This window comes from Piliocolobus tephrosceles, chromosome 21 (assembly GCF_002776525.5).
Source record: "Piliocolobus tephrosceles isolate RC106 chromosome 21, ASM277652v3, whole genome shotgun sequence".
Classification (NCBI taxonomy): Eukaryota; Metazoa; Chordata; class Mammalia; order Primates; family Cercopithecidae; genus Piliocolobus; species Piliocolobus tephrosceles.
In genome coordinates, this window is record NC_045454.1 from 30,970,303 (window position 1) to 30,986,110 (window position 15,808).

The 15,808-nt window shown below is 42.5% G+C and overlaps 1 pseudogene; it reads right to left on the bottom strand.

Moving 5' to 3' along the window:
* Positions 1–1,261: 1,261 nt before the first annotated feature.
* On the bottom strand, positions 1,262–1,804 carry LOC111524841 (annotated as a pseudogene).
* Positions 1,805–15,808: the final 14,004 nt, after the last annotated feature.

Genomic DNA, 15,808 nt, shown 5'->3' on the forward strand with positions numbered 1-15,808 from the left:
ACCAATTTCCTTATTCTTTGCTGGTTCCTTAAATTTTACAGAACAAACAGAAGGCAGCAATGTTTGAATAAGTTTACATTTGGAAACCAACATGTGCACATGCAATGTTTATTAAGGAGGTACTATGGGCTCAAGAGTATGTTACAGAGAATTGTGTTGGGTATAACATACTGTGTGATTTAATCCTCATAACACCCTGGGAGCTGGTACTGTCTTTAATAATTCCCAGATTTTAGACAGGGGGCCTAGCATTTTTATGTCTCCTTCTGAATATCTGTCATTGATATTTTTTTTTAAAGTATAGAATAAAACCTAAATAAAGACAGGTAAAAGGGATATAGAAAGAGTTTATATAGTTTAGCAGAATTTGTATTTTGTTTATATTTACTTTTTGTGACTTGTGGAACAACTACTGGATCTGCAGAAATAGAGAACAAGTTGTACTTGGACTGTCTCTGCTAGCACTGTTTTTTAAAAAAATAATAAGCCAGGCACGGTGGCTTACACCTGTAATCCCTGCACTTTGGGAGGTTGAGGCGGGTGGATCTCATTTTAGCAAGACGAGAAAAGGGAAAGAGGATTCTCACATCTACATGTCTACTCAGTGCACACGTTCCTCTGATTGGGTATCTGCGCTCCACCGTCTGCGAATCAGTTTCAGGACTGAAGATACAAGAGTCATTGAAAGAGGTAAAACGGTTGATCACTCCCCTGTCAAGTTGGTAGAAATGTGGTCTAGTCTCTCTAGAAGTGAGGATAGAAAACTACAGGTACCTAACAGGCAGAGACCCAATTTTGTTTTAATATTTAAGGGAAAGCAGGCACTTTGCAGCAAATTTGTGAGTTGACTGGAAGGCTGAGGGGGAAAAGTCCCCTCTACAGTAAATTCTGGTTGGCACCTTATATGTTTTTATCATGTCTGATAATTCTAGACAGTGTTTGGAAAATATAATTAAAAGGAAAATTTTCTCCATCCCCAGAGAAACACCACAATGACAGAACAGTAAGAATTGTGTTTTTCTTTTAGGCTAAGTTCAAATGTATTTTCTTGATAACAAAAAAGTAATCCTTGAAAAATCTGAATACATAACAGAAAAGAGCACAATAGCTTAAGTATTAAACATCTGTATGAAATAACTGTTGCAAAGATGGACAAAAATGCACACTTAGAACATGCGGTTATTTAAAAACAAACAAACAAAACACCACACGATTCTGTAGAACCAATGTTATGTCACCACCAGGAGAGCACCAAGCAAGGCACCACTGGAAAGACAACATACTTGGAAAGTCTCTAAAGTAAATGCTAATCTGGTCGAAAAATCGGTGTCTTTGGTAAAAATTCTATGAGGATGACATATTCCATCATGTTATTCATTTCACATTTCCTTTTGCTCAGTCTCCAATGCAGGCACAGCTTGTGGTATAACCTATTGTTTTCGCATTCTAATAACTTCTCAATCGATCTTCGTGTCCTTTTACTGAGGCAAATAACTGGCCACATACTACAACCTAACGTGCAGCAGCAACAAAGGCAGCCGCAAAGCAGCCAACGTACATTAACGGGAAGGTTCTTCTTAAGACAACTGTTAACTCTGTTGATGCTGGCTTTAAATTCTTCAGGAGCTACTTTTACAGTTAACGAAGAAGGGAATTCTGATTCAAATTTGTTGCTCAGTCCAAATACGGTGACGTGACTGGAGCCGCGGACGACCACCGGGTCCCACGAGTACTTGAGCAGCTGCTCCTCCAGGGCACACTCCTCGTCCTCCCCTTCCTCATAGATTTCGTCGAAATCCGCCATCCTGAGCTTCCCAGCGCCCCTGCCCAAAGGGGCCTGACTCCCGGGGTTGGCACTGGGGTACCCGCGGGCGAGGCAGCGGAGGCTGAGGGGAGTCGCCGCTGCCGCCGGTTCCGAGTCCGCGGAGTTCGCTGTCGGCTGTCTCGCCTCCGGCTACAGAGATGGGGTCCGGACCGTCGCTGCCACTATCATCAGCAATAACAACAACACAATGTCAACATCCGCCCAGAGGCGGACACCTCCACAAGCACAGAGGCCGCTGCCTCCGCAGTAGCAGTAGCAACTCAGGCTAGCCAGATTGGTTCTATTAGATATAAACTTGATCCAATCAGCCAGAAAATATTCTCCTTAAAGGAATTTCTTTCTAAAACCCCAAAGCACTGTCGGGGATGGTGGTTTATGCCTGTAATCCCAGCACTTTGGGAGGCTGAGGCAGGCAGATCACTTGTGGCCAGGAGTTCAAGACCAATCTGGCTAGCATGATGAAACCCCATCTCTACTACAAATCCAAAATCAGCTGGACTTGGTGGCATGTGCCTGTGATCCCAGCCACTCGGATTTCTTTTCAGTTGAGATTCTCTGGACAAATTACACCTGTATCTTGAGAATATGCCTTTAAAGGTGTCAGCACCACCTGTTTACCTGCTACCTCCCCACCCACAGGCAGAAGTTCCAAGACCCACTGAAAAAGTCCACCCACTTCTGTCCTTCATAACATGAAAAAATCAGGAACAATTAATTCCTCCATGATGATAGAAATATGTGTTTCTCCTTTCCCGTCTTCAGTGCCCTTCCCTGCCACAGATACCAAAAATCTCTGCTACAGTAATAAAAATATGGGCCACACTGCCCTGTCCACACCAAACCCAAACAGAACAGGCCCTATGATCACCCTGTAGAAAACAGCTGAAACTGAACTCTCATGAGTGTATCTTCAACCCCTCATACTTGATTTTGGTCTCACCTTAGAGTCACATGAGGCACTTAATTAACATGGATGTGTCCAACAATAAAAAGAACCCGTGGAAAGGGCATGAGCAAAGATATTTCTGTGAATTGGCAATGTAATTTGAGTATCCACACCTAAGTAATCCACATTACTTACAATGGCAAAAACTGTAGTAACTTTTGCACCAAATGAATAGAACCCTGGGTTTATAACCACTTAGCTAAGCATTGCCTCTCAAGCTTTAATGAGCTTATAAACCACTCAGTAAGTTTAGTCCCTCTCTATGTAATGTGATTCTGCAGGTTTTCAAAGGGTACAGGAATGTGTGTTTTAAATTAGTCCCCTGTCAACACTGATGATGCTCCCCCTAGGCTCATTACTAGCATTAGTTAGAGAAGCAGGCACAGCACAGAGTCCCTTACACTTGGCATTCTTGTCACAACACAAATACTTCTGGCACAAATGAAGACAACCAATCTCCGTCCTGAAGTATCAAATTCTTTGCTGGCTCTTTAAAGTTTACAGAGGCAACAAAAGGTAGCGGTGCCTGAATAAGCCTGCATTTGGAAAACAACATGTACACATGGACTAATACAATGCTTACTAAGCAGGTACTATGTGCTCAAGAGTATGTTGCAGAGCACTGCACTAGAAATAACACATTATGTGATTTAATCCTCATAACACACTGGGAGTTGGTACTAAGTGTTTAATAATTCCCAGCATTAGGTGAAGGGCCCAGCATATGTATTTCACCTTCTGTTTCTGTTCTTGGTTTTTTTTTTTTTTTAAGTATAGAATAAAAGCTAAATGTAGACAGATGACTGAAATACAGAAAAGTTGAATGCAGTTTAGAAAAATTGGTATTGTGTTTATATTTACTTTTTTATGACTTGTGGAGCAACTACTGAATCTGCAGGAATAGAAAACAAGTTGCTAAATGGAATGTCTCTGCAAGCACTGATTTAATAGCAAATTTTAAAATGAAGACCTTAAAATACTACTTTATTTTTCCCATTTATCTCCTTTGGGGTGCAGAAAATTGTGAGCACCAGTTTTAGAAAAGCAGCAGGATTCACCAGCCAAAACTCTCATCTCTTCTGTGAGGCAAGACTCCAGAGTGGGGCCAGATCTAAATAGGACCCCCAAATAGAGTGAATCTGAACAGAACTGGGGAAGGGAGTGGACCTTATGTAGAATTCTGTTCTCTGTGCCACTGGGGTATTTCCAGTTCTGTTTTCCTAAGCTTGCCTGAGAGAAACTTATATCTCAGAGTTTGTATAATTTTTTTTTAGCCACTGCCCTAATAAGCAATTTAAATAAATGTTTCAAGGCTTTCTAGGGTAATTATTAGAATATAAATATATATTATTAGCAGGAAATAGAAATGCATGTAATAATAACAACTCTTCTGTTCATAAATATCCCCTTAGTTGATGACATAAGAAGTCACTACAATATGAAGAAAGTGGCCCAAATAAAGCCCAAGGTTTTTTGCACACATCTGTTCATTGTATCAACCACATGATGCTTAACTCAACAGTTTATTCAGGTGCTAGCCTAGACTAAAAGGTCCTGGATGGTAGGAACCATGACTACTTCATCTGTTTTTCTAATGGTCATATAAAATAAAAGCAATTAGTTTATACGTTTGAGTCTTCAGATATCCTAGTTGTTTGTCACCCAAGTACCAGAAAACTGGAGAAACTCTCATCTGGGTACCCACCAAAGTCATCTCCTGCGTAAAGGGAGGAGCAAATACAGGATGACTCAATTTTTTACACCAAGACAGAAGCAGAATTAACCACTTTTGTTACCCTGGCACAATTCTGCTCTGGACATCCTCAAATGCCTCAAAGATGCCCAGCTGATTGTGAGAGTTCCCACTGACCCTGGGCTGATGGCCCAGTGATAAGCCAGGCAGGAGACACTCAAGCTAATTCTTTTTTTTTTTTTTTTCCTTTGAGATGGAGACTCGCTCTGTCTCCCAGGTTAGAGTGCAGTGACACAATCTCAACTCACTGCAATCTCTGACTCCCAGGTTCAAGAGATTCTCCTGCCTCAGCCTCCTGAGTAGCTGGGATTACAGACACCCGCCACAGCGCCCAGTTAACTTTTGTATTTTAATTAGAGACAGGGTTTCACCATGTTGGCCAGGCTGATCTTGAACTCTTAAGGTGATCCAACCACCTCGGTCTCTCAAAGTGCTGGGATTATAGGCATGAGCCACTGTGCCTGGCCATTGCCAAACTTTAAAAAGAAAAAAGAAGTGTTCAAGACCATTTAAGTCCTTCCCCAAACTAGCACACTGTCAGTTCACAGGTTTCTACTGCCCTGATTTAAATAAGGTCAGCCAGATTTAGGCTTTGTAAAACAGATTCTGTATCTCTATGGAAACAGCTATAAAAGCACCTGGCAATGGGATGGATATAGGAGGGATGAAAAATTGCTACAATTTTTGCAGTGAATATTATTCTGCCTTTTTTGCATATGTGGTTTCTACTACTCTTTTACACCAAGAAACTTTTCTAAAGATCGACAGCTACCAAGTGGCTGGGCTGAAACTCAGGATAAACTGAATTTGTTGATTTATGCTGCTCCATAGATCAAACTATTGGCTTCTGCAGACCCATGAAATGCTGGAGAATGATACTTTTACAACAGAAGCCGGATTTTGTGTGTGTGGTGTGTGTGGTGTGTGTGTGTGTGTGCCCATGTAGTACTGTTTATTATTGGGAATAATCCTGTCAAGAAATTGCAGAAGCACAGAGTGCCTCACACCTATAATCCTAGCACTTTGGGAGGCTGAGCTGAAAGAATCACTTGAGTTCAGGAGTTCAAGCGCAGCCTGGGCAACATAGTAAGAACCTGTGTCTATGAAAACAGTTTTCAGGCAGGGCGCGGTGGCTCACGCCTGTAATCCCAGCACTTTGGGAGGCTGAGGCAGGTGGATCACGAGGTCAGGACATCAAGACCATTCTGGCTAACACGGTGAAACCCCGTCTTTACTAAAAATACAAAAAATTAGCCAGGCATGGTGGTGGGCACCTGTAGTCCCAGCTACTCGGGGGCTGAGGCAGGAGAATGGCATGAACCCGGAAGGCAGAGCTTGCAGAGAGCCAAGATAGCGCCACTGCACTGCCACGTGGGCAACAGAGGAAGACTCCATCTTAAAAAAAGAAGAAAAAGAAGAAAAAGAAGACAATTTTCAAAAATTAGCCAGGTATGATGTTGCATGCCTGTTGTCCCAGGTACTCAGGTGGCTGAAGCAGGAGAATTGCTTGAGCCAAGAAGATTCAGGCTGCAATGAGCAATAATTGGTTACAACACCTCATTCCAGCCAAGATAAAAGAGTAAGACACTATCTCAAAGAAAAATGGCAGGAGTATTTTGAACAGACATAGAATAATTTGAAAAGCTGAGGGATGAGCTTAGAAAGTCAAAGCCCAAGAACATTATTTATTTTTATCAATTTGAAAACTTGTAAAAGAATAAAAAAACTTAGAGAAATTAAACAGGATTAAATTGCGCAAAAAATTATTTGCAAATAAGATAGCCTGTGGATCCAGATTAGGCTCAGAGATACTCCAGCATAGCCACATGGTGGAAAAAGCAAAGTGACATACAGAAAATGGAAGAAAGGCACAGAAACAGTTGGATTGATTGCAGCTTAGAATTTGCCTTATTTGAATAAAATTTAAACATTTGACATCGTTATATTTGCCAAAACACTGCAGCTGGTACGAGAACGGGTACAGCCTATTTATATATCAAGTTAAGTTTCAGTTTAATACGTACACAAAAAAACCTATTGAAAAAAATTAAACTTGAAAGCAGGCAGCATTAGAATAAAATTAACAATTTATCACTTTTGGTCTTCTCAATTTTGAGAGATACAGCAACACTTTAAATATTGAGGCCAGGTGCAGTGGCTCACGCCTGTAATCCCAGCACTTGGGAGGCCGAAGCAGACAAATCACCTGAGGTCGGGAGTTCGAGACCAGCCTGACCAACATGGAGAAACCCCTTGTCTACTAAAAATACAAATTAGCTGGGCGTGGTGGCGCATTCCTGTAATCTCAGCTACTCGGGAAACTGAGGCAGGAGAATTGCTTGAACCCAGGAGGCAGAGGTTGCGGTGAGTCGGGATCACACCATTGCACTCCAGCCTGGCCAACAAGAGCAAAACTATGTATGAAAAAAAAAAAAAAACACTTTAGATATTAATATCACTCCGTCACCATCAAAAGTGTACTTATTGGCCAGGCATGGTGGCTCGTGTGTGTAATCCCAGCACTTTGGGAGGCCGAGGCAGGCAGATCACCTGAGGTCAGAGTTCAAGACCAGGCTAGCCCATAAGGTGAAACCCTGTCTCTACAAAAACACAAAAATTAACCGAGCATGATGGCAGGTGCCTGTAATTCCAGCTACTTGGGAGACTGAGGCGGGAGAATCGCTTGAACCCAGGAGGTGGAAGTTATAATGAGCCGAGATTGCGCCACTGTACTCCAACCTGGGCCACAAAGCAAGACTGTCTCAAAAAATAAGAATAAAAATGTACTATTTAGTGTCAACTCCTACTGTAAAAAAGCGGAACTGTGGGGTTAAGTGGAAATGTGGATTCAGGTTATTTTATTTTATTTATATTGATATTTTTTGAGATGAAGTTTCACTCTGTCACCCAGGCTGGAGTACAATGGTGTGATCTCGGCTCACTGCAACCTCCGCCTCCCAGCTTCAAGCAATTCTCCTGCCTGGGCCTCCTAAGTAGCTGTAATTACAAGCGCCTGCCACCACCTCTGGCTAATTTTTGTATTTTTGGTAGAGGCAGAGTTTCACCACGTTGGTCAGAATAATCTCGAACTCCTGACCTCAGGTGATCCGCCCGCCTCAGGCTCCCGAAGTACTGGGATTATAGGCATGAGCCACCAAGCCCAGCCGATTATTCATTTTTTATTTTTTTTTTTATTTTTTTTATTTTTTTTTGAGACGGAGTCTTGCTCTGTCGCCCAGGCTGGAGTGCTGTGGCCGAATCTCAGCTCACTGCAAGCTCCGCCTCCCGGGTTTACGCCATTCTCCTGCCTCAGCCTCCGGAGTAGCTGGGACTACAGGCGCCCGCCACCTCGCCCGGCTAGTTTTTTGTATTTTTATTAGAGACGGGGTTTCACCGTGTTAGCCAGGATGGTCTTGATCTCCTGACCTCGTGATCCGCCGTCTCGGCCTCCCAAAGTGCTGGGATTACAGGCTTGAGCCACCGCGCCCGGCCCCGATTATTCATTTTTTAAAAGGTTAGAGGGGGCTTCCTTGTGTTGAAATCTGCTGTTTCAAGAAGAAAAATATAAACCTGGTCTGTTTTAGGATCTACCTATTTTCTTAAATTTTCAGTTTGATTATGTCACATTTAGCACAAGTGACTCATTTTGGTTCAGTTTGGTTTGCTCTGTTTGGAAGTAGTGCACAAGCTCAGTTTAGAATGATGGACTCCAATAACTTTTTGCTTTGAGACAGAGTCTCGCTCTGTCACCAGGCTGGAGTGCAGTGGCATGATCTTGGCTCATTGAAACCTCCGCCTCCTGGGTTCAAGCCATTCTCCTGCCTCAGCCTCCCAAGTAGCTGGGATTACAGGCACGTGCCACCACACCCAGCTAATTTTTGTATTTTTGGTAGAGACAGAGTTTCACCCTGTTGGCCAGGATGGTCTTGACCTCCTGACCTTGTGATCTGCCCACCACCACACCCAGCTAATTTTTGTATTTTTGGTAGAGACAGAGTTTCACCCCATTGGCCAGGATGGTCTTGATCTCCTGACCTCGTGGTCTGCCCGCCTCAGCCCACAAAGTACTGGGATTACAGGTGTGAGCCACCACGCCCAGCCAACTTTGTTTTTAAAACTCTCCCTTTTTGGTAAACTTCTTACGTAGGTCAGAGTGTGATCAAAACTCAGGGCCTTAGTGCCATTCTCAATTTCCATTATTTAGGATTTTTGTCCTTATAATGTTATTCACAGGTTATGGTGTCTTCATAGTCACATATGTCTTTGAGTTTCTGTCATTCTAGTTAAAGAGAGGTCACTTGACATTCTAGAGATGACTGCATGTGAACCTTTATAACTTTTGAGAGAATACGGTGCACTAGGGAGACTACTATTTTGATTATCGGGAGGATAATACCAAGAGTTGAAACCAGCTGGGCATGGTGACTCATGCTTGTAATCCTAGCACTTTGGGAGGTCGAGGCAGGCAGATTACCTGAGGTCAGGAGTTGAAGATCACCCTGGTCAACATGGTGAAACCCTGTCTCTACTAAAAATACTAAAAATTAGCCAGGTGCAGTAGTGCGCACCTGTAATCCCAGCCACTCAGGAGGCTGAGGCAGGATAATCGCTTGAACCCAGGAGGTGGAGGTTGCGGTGAGTCGAGATCATGCCACTGCACTCCAGCCTGGGCTACAGAGCGTTCAGAAAAATAATAATAATAATAATAATAATAATTGAAACCATGATTCTTAGTCAAGGTCCCCATGAACAACCAACTAAAACTCAATGCATTAAATAATGAGCTAGATAAATGATCTCATTTCAACCAAGCAGCCTGTTCATTACTCCCCTACAATTGCATCTTTGTAATACTCAATGTATTCTACCATGTGCAACTACAAGTATTAGCAACTGCACAGGTAGTTCTCTATTTATCCAGCAAGTAATCAAAAGAAAATCTCTTATTAAGCACAACTTTAGTAACAACATTTAATGCCTGTTGTGTAACCGTAGCCTTTACATTAGAATCTGCTATAGAACCCTATTTTGGGGGATAAATTTCTGACCATTGCTTCATTTATGCTAAGCCTTGGAAAAAATGATCTAACAAATGATGCCCATTCAGAAGAGTAATGGCCTGCTGGCAATGCTCTTTAACTCATTCTGAAGAAGTTATTTTTAACTTATGAAGTAAGTTTTAAAGCAGTGGATCAACAGTCTGTTTCTAATATTATGAGGCAACAAATGTTTCATTAAAACTTCTCACCCACATTAGCCCTTCATCTTTTACCTATCAAGGCAAAACTTTTGTTATATATAATGTTAGCAAAATTCTCTACCAATGGGCCAGGCACTGTGGGTCACGCCTGTAATCCCAGCACTTTGGGAGGCCAAGGTGGGCAGATCACAAGGTCAGGAGTTCGAGACCAGCCTGGTCAATATGGTGAAACCCTGTATTTACTAAAAATACAAAAATTAACCCGGCATGGTAGCAGGCACCTGTAGTCCCAGATACTCTGGAGGCTGAGGCGGGAGAATCGGTTGAATCTGGGAGGCGGAGGTTGCAGTGAACCCAGATCCCACCACTGCACTCCAGTATGGATGGCAAAACAAGACTCTGTCTCAAAAAAAAAAAAAAAAAAAAAAAATCTCTACCTGTGAGTATATGCCATGAGTGCATACGTGCATACAAGAGATTCCTTTTTTATTTCTGTTGTTTGTAGAGCCATTAGAAAACTGTGAACACACTCTGCCATGGTAGCAGAGATGTCTTAATTTTTTCTTTCTTTTTTTTTTTTTTCTTTTGAGACAGAGTCTCGCTCTGTAGCCCAGGCTGGAGTGCAGGTGGTACAATCTCAGCTCACTGCAACCTCTGCCACCCAGGTCCCAACGCAAGCAATTCTCCTGCCTCAGCCTCCCGAGTAGCTGGGATTACAGGCACATGCCACAATGCCCAGCTAATTTTTTTTGTTTTGTTTTGTTTGTTTGTTTTTGAGACGGAGTCTCCCTCTGTGGCCCAGGCTGGAGTGCAGTGGCTGGATCTCAGCTCACTACAAGCTCCGCCTCCCGGGTTTACGCCATTCTCCTGCCTCAGCCTGCCGAGTAGCTGGGACTACAGGCGCCCGCCACCTCGCCCGGCTAGTTTTTTGTGTTTTTTGTATTTTTTAGTAGAGATGGGGTTTCACCGTGTTAGCCAGGATAGTCTTGATCTCCTGACCTCGTGATCCGCCCGTCTCGGCCTCCCAAAGTGCTGGGATTACAGGCTTTAGCCACCGCGCCCGGCCCAGCTAATTTTTATATTTTTTATTTTATTTTTATTTTGTTTGAGATGGAGTCTTGCTCTGTTGCGCAGGCTGGAGTGGAGTGGTGCGATCTTGGCTCACTGCAACCTCCGTGTCCTGGGTTCAAGAGATTCTCCTGCCTCAGCGTCCTGAGTAGCTGGGATTACAGGCGTACACCACTACACCCGACTAATTGCTAATTTTTGTATTTTCAGTAGAGACGGGGTTTCACCATGTTGACCAGGCTGGTCTTGAACTCCTGACCTCCTAATCCACCCACCTCGGCCTCCCAAAGTGCTGGTATTACAGGGTGAGCCACCGTGCCCGGCCTTGATTTTTGATCTTATAAAGAAAGCTGTGTAGATCAAGATTACTATCTTCTTTTGAGGAGAAACTTTCCTGCTTAGCTTTACTTAAGATCTCCTATGGGTTTACAACTGAAAGAGTTTGGAGAGGCCCTTCTAAGCTGTGAGACTATGAACCCGAAGTTCAAGGTCTTGAAGTCTTGCTTCAGGGTAGATGGCAGGCAGACTCAGTCTCTGGATTCTAGATTATAAAGGGTTCTACTATCCTCAGTCAATCGACTATTCAAGACTTTTTTACTTGGTGAAAATATGCTATATTAGACCTCTGGCCAGGCGCAGTGGCTCATGCCTGTAATCCCAGCACTTTGGGAGGCCGAGGAGGGGTGGACCACCTGAGGTCAGGAGCTTGAGACCAGCCTGGCCAACGTGGTGAAACCCCATCTCTCCTAAAAATACAAAAAAATTAGCTGGGTGTTGTGGTAGGCGTCTGTAATCCCAGCTACTTGGGAGGTTGAGGCAGGAAAATTGGTTGAACCCGGGAGGCCAAGGTTACAGGGAGCCGAGATCATGCCATTGCACTCCAGCCTGGGCAACAAGAGTAAAACTCTGTCTCAAAAAAATAAATATTAGACTTTCATGGAAAACCCAAATGCCCATCAATGGTAGACTGGATTAAAAAAATATGGTACATATACACCATGGAATACTACACAGCCATGAAAAAGAATGAGATCATGTCCTTTGCAGGGACATAGATGAAGCTGGAAGTTCTCATCCTCAGCAACTAATACAAGAAGAGAAAACCAAACATCTCATGTTCTCATTCATAAGTGGGAGTTTAGCAATGAGAACACATGGACACAGGAAGGGGAACAACACACACCAAGGCCTATTGGAGGGTGGGGAGCAAGGGTACAAAACTTAGAAGATGGGTCAATAGGTGCAGCAGACCACCATGGCACACATATACCTATGCAACAAACCTGCACATTCTGCACATGTATCCCAGAACTTAAAGTACAATTTAAAAAAATAACATTGGACTTCAGTAGTAGATGATACGTGAGCTTCTATTAGGTGCATAGGCCTTCCAATGAGTATATTATATGGGCCAACTGTTTTTTTTTGTTTGTTTTTTTTTTTTTTGAGATGCAGTCTAGCTCTGTCACTCAGGCTGGAATGCAGCGGCATGATCTCAGCTCACTGCAACCTCCACCTCCTGCATTCAAGTGATTCTTCTGCCTCAGTCTCCCGAATAGCTGGGACTACAGGTGCATACCACCATGCCCATCTAAGTTCTGTATTTTCAATATAGACGGGAGTTTTGCCATGCTGGCCAGGCTGGCCTTGAACTCCTGATCTCGTGATTCACGCACCTCAGCTTCCCAGAGTGCTGGGATTGTGGGCGTGAGCAACCACACCCACCAGGCCAACATATTTTTTCCTCTCTCAGTGGATCTGATTGTCATCAATCTACAATTTCAAAAGCAATCCAGTCAATTTAGTTAGCTTTACACAATACTATTGTATCTGTAATTCCTTATTTAACAGTTTTACAACTTTTCTAGTGAAATAAGTATCTTTATCATTGGAGGCTTTTCAGAAATTTTCCATGAGAAAAATATATCTCCTTATATCCTTTTAGCTACTGTTATAACATCAGCTTTCTTGCATAAGAAAGCTTTTATATTACCAGAAAATATGCATTAAAATGATAATTGAATAAAATTCTTATATCCATGATTAAATGGCCCATCAGGTAGCAGAAATGTACATGAAGTTTTGATTGTCTTCTCAGGATTAAATGTTTGATGAGAAAACATTGGTATTAACCTATTTTAGTAATTTATTATAGAATAATCACCACACACACTTAATTTATATTCAATTTAGATTATTTTCTGCCTTCTGTGGTGAGTAATGGAACACAGAGCTGTTAATAATGGAAGCTTTAAGAACTCAGGAATGAACAAGTGGCTGTTGGCTGTCTAGGCTCTTAATGAGTCCACACTTAACATTACATTTATGTGCTCTTAAATACCAGGTTTGTTTCTCCAATTTAGGAGCATAGCACTGAAAACTGAGGGATTATCATAGGTAGTTTGACTCAGACCGCAGTTTACTGAAATGGTATATCTAAAAAATTTTAGTCTGGCTGTTTTAGCATAATATCTTAAAATACTCTGTCACATTAGATTACACAGAGTATTTTCCTAATATTCAAATAATTTTGATTTGCCTAGGTTAGCAGTTTTATAAGAGTTAGTCTCTTTATTAGAATTCCCACAATCCTTATGCAGAATAAACAATATGATCCTAAAGTGGCCAGAAACCTGTACTCAATTTGTCTGGGCCCTTTCCAACTTTTCCTGAACCTCCTTAGAGGCATCATACTCTAGGATTTTGCAAACTTTGGAGATTTTTAGAAACTACATCAGAATTAAACCATTAACTGTGGAAATAAAATGCTTATAAATAAACAAATAAAAATTGATTATATCTGTGGCCTATAATAATTTATCAAAATCACCATAATTATGACTACTAGAATATACTCAGATATATAACATTTTTGAAATTTCATATGACTTTGATATAAATATTAATCACATATTTATTAAAATATAAGTTGAAGGTCAAATACCATTTTTATTTAATTCTTGTGGGGGTTTTTTTGTTTTTGTTTTTTTGTTTTTTTTTTAAAGGAACTCCTAGTCTAGCTCTGTCTGGAGTTAGAGACAGACAGACTGGCTGGAGTGCAGTGGGACAATCTCAGCTCACTGCAACCTCCAGCTACTGAGTTCAAGTGATTCTCCTGCCTCAGCCTCCTGAGCATCTGGGATACGGGAGTGGGCCACCATGCCCAACTAATTTTGGTATTTTTAGTAGAGACAGGGTTTCACCATGTTCGCCAGGCTGGTCTCAAACTCCTGACCTCCAGTGATCTACCTGCCTCAGCCTCCCAAAGTGCTAGGATTACAGGCGTGTGTCACCACACCTGATCCAAAAATGTTTTTAATTTGACAATGCTTCCCATGTAATTAAACATATCAAGTAATTCTGTTTATCATTCTTTTAGATGCTGCATTGGTGCTCTGTAGAATCCAAAAGTTAGGGGTCAAAAAGAAGACAATTTTTAAGCTGAAATTTGATTTCGGGAAGCTTGGCAATTATGTCAAAAGCTCAAAATAGAGCCAAGCGCAGTGGCTCATGCCTGTAATCCCACCACTTTGGGAGGCTGAGGCGAGGGGATCACGAAGTCAGGAGATCGCGACTATCCTGGCCAACGTGGTGAAACCCTATCTCTAGTAAAAATACAAAAATTAGCTGGGCATGGTGGCGTGTGCCTGTAATCCCAGCTACTCAGAAGGCTGAGGCAGGGGAATCAGTTGAACCAGGGAGTCGGAGGTTGCAGTGAGCCAAGATCGTGCCATTGCACTCCAGCCTGGGTGATACAGCGAGACTCTGTCTTAAAAAAAAAAAAAAAAAAAAGAGAAAGAGAGAAAAAAGCTCAAAATAGGCTGGGCCTGGTGGTTCATGCCTGTAATCCCAGCACTTTGGGAGGCCATGGCTGGATTATCTGAAGTCAGGAGTTCCAGACCAGCCTGACCAACATGGTGAAACCCCGTCCCTACTAAAATACAAAAAAAAATAAAATAAAATTAGCCAGGTGTGGTAGTGGGCGACTGTAATCCCACCTACTTGGGATGCTGAGGCAGGAGAATCACTCAAACTCAGTAGCTGGAGATTGCAGAGAGCCGAGATGGTGCCACTGCACTCCAGCCTGGACGACAGAGCAAGACGTCATTTCAAAAAAAAAAAAATTTAAAACAGTTTTGATATTTGTAGGCTATTTATGATTTTCAACACTTACTAAAAGTACTTTGCCTGAAACAACCTCTTTACTTGAAATCGAGTGACTATAGACAGAGTATCACTCTGTCACCCAGGCTGGAGTGTAGTGGCCCGATCTCAGCTCACTGCAACCTCCCCTTCCCATGTTCAAGCGATTCTCCAGCCTCAGCCTCCCAAGTAGCTGAGGCTAAGCTAATTTTCATATTTTAAGTAGACATGGGGTTTCACCATGTTGGTCAAGCTGATCTCAAACTCCTAACCTCAGGAGATCTGCCCGCCTCGGCCTCCCAAAGTGCTGGGATTACAGGTGTAAACTACCATGCCGGTCCTGTCTTTTGATTTTAAAATGCCAGAGCTGCTTTTCAAGATCCCAAATTCAGAAGCTGCCACGGGGCAAATCTCTGCAGCACACATGGAAATTACACACAGTGAATGCATCCCCCACCCTGAACCAATAGTTTTCATCCCAGCCTGCATGAAAAAATCACCCGGGGGGCTTTTTAAAACCCTCAAATATGCTGGATGCCGTGGCTCATGCCTGTAAACCCGGCACTCGGTAGGCCGAGGCTGGCAGATCACCTGAGGTCAGGAGTTCAAGACCAGCCTGACCAACATGGTGAAACCTCATCTCTGCTAAAAATACAAAAATTATCAGGGCATCGTGGTGGGCATCTATAATCCCAGCTACTTAGGAGGCTGAGGTGGGAGAATAGCTTGAACCTGGGAGGCAGAGGTTGCAGTGAGCCAAGATCTCGCCACTGCACTCCATCCTAGGTGACAGAGAGAAACTCTATCTTAAAAAAAAAAAAAAAAAAGAAAGAAAGAAAAATATGGAAAATCTGTTATTTTATTTAATTACAA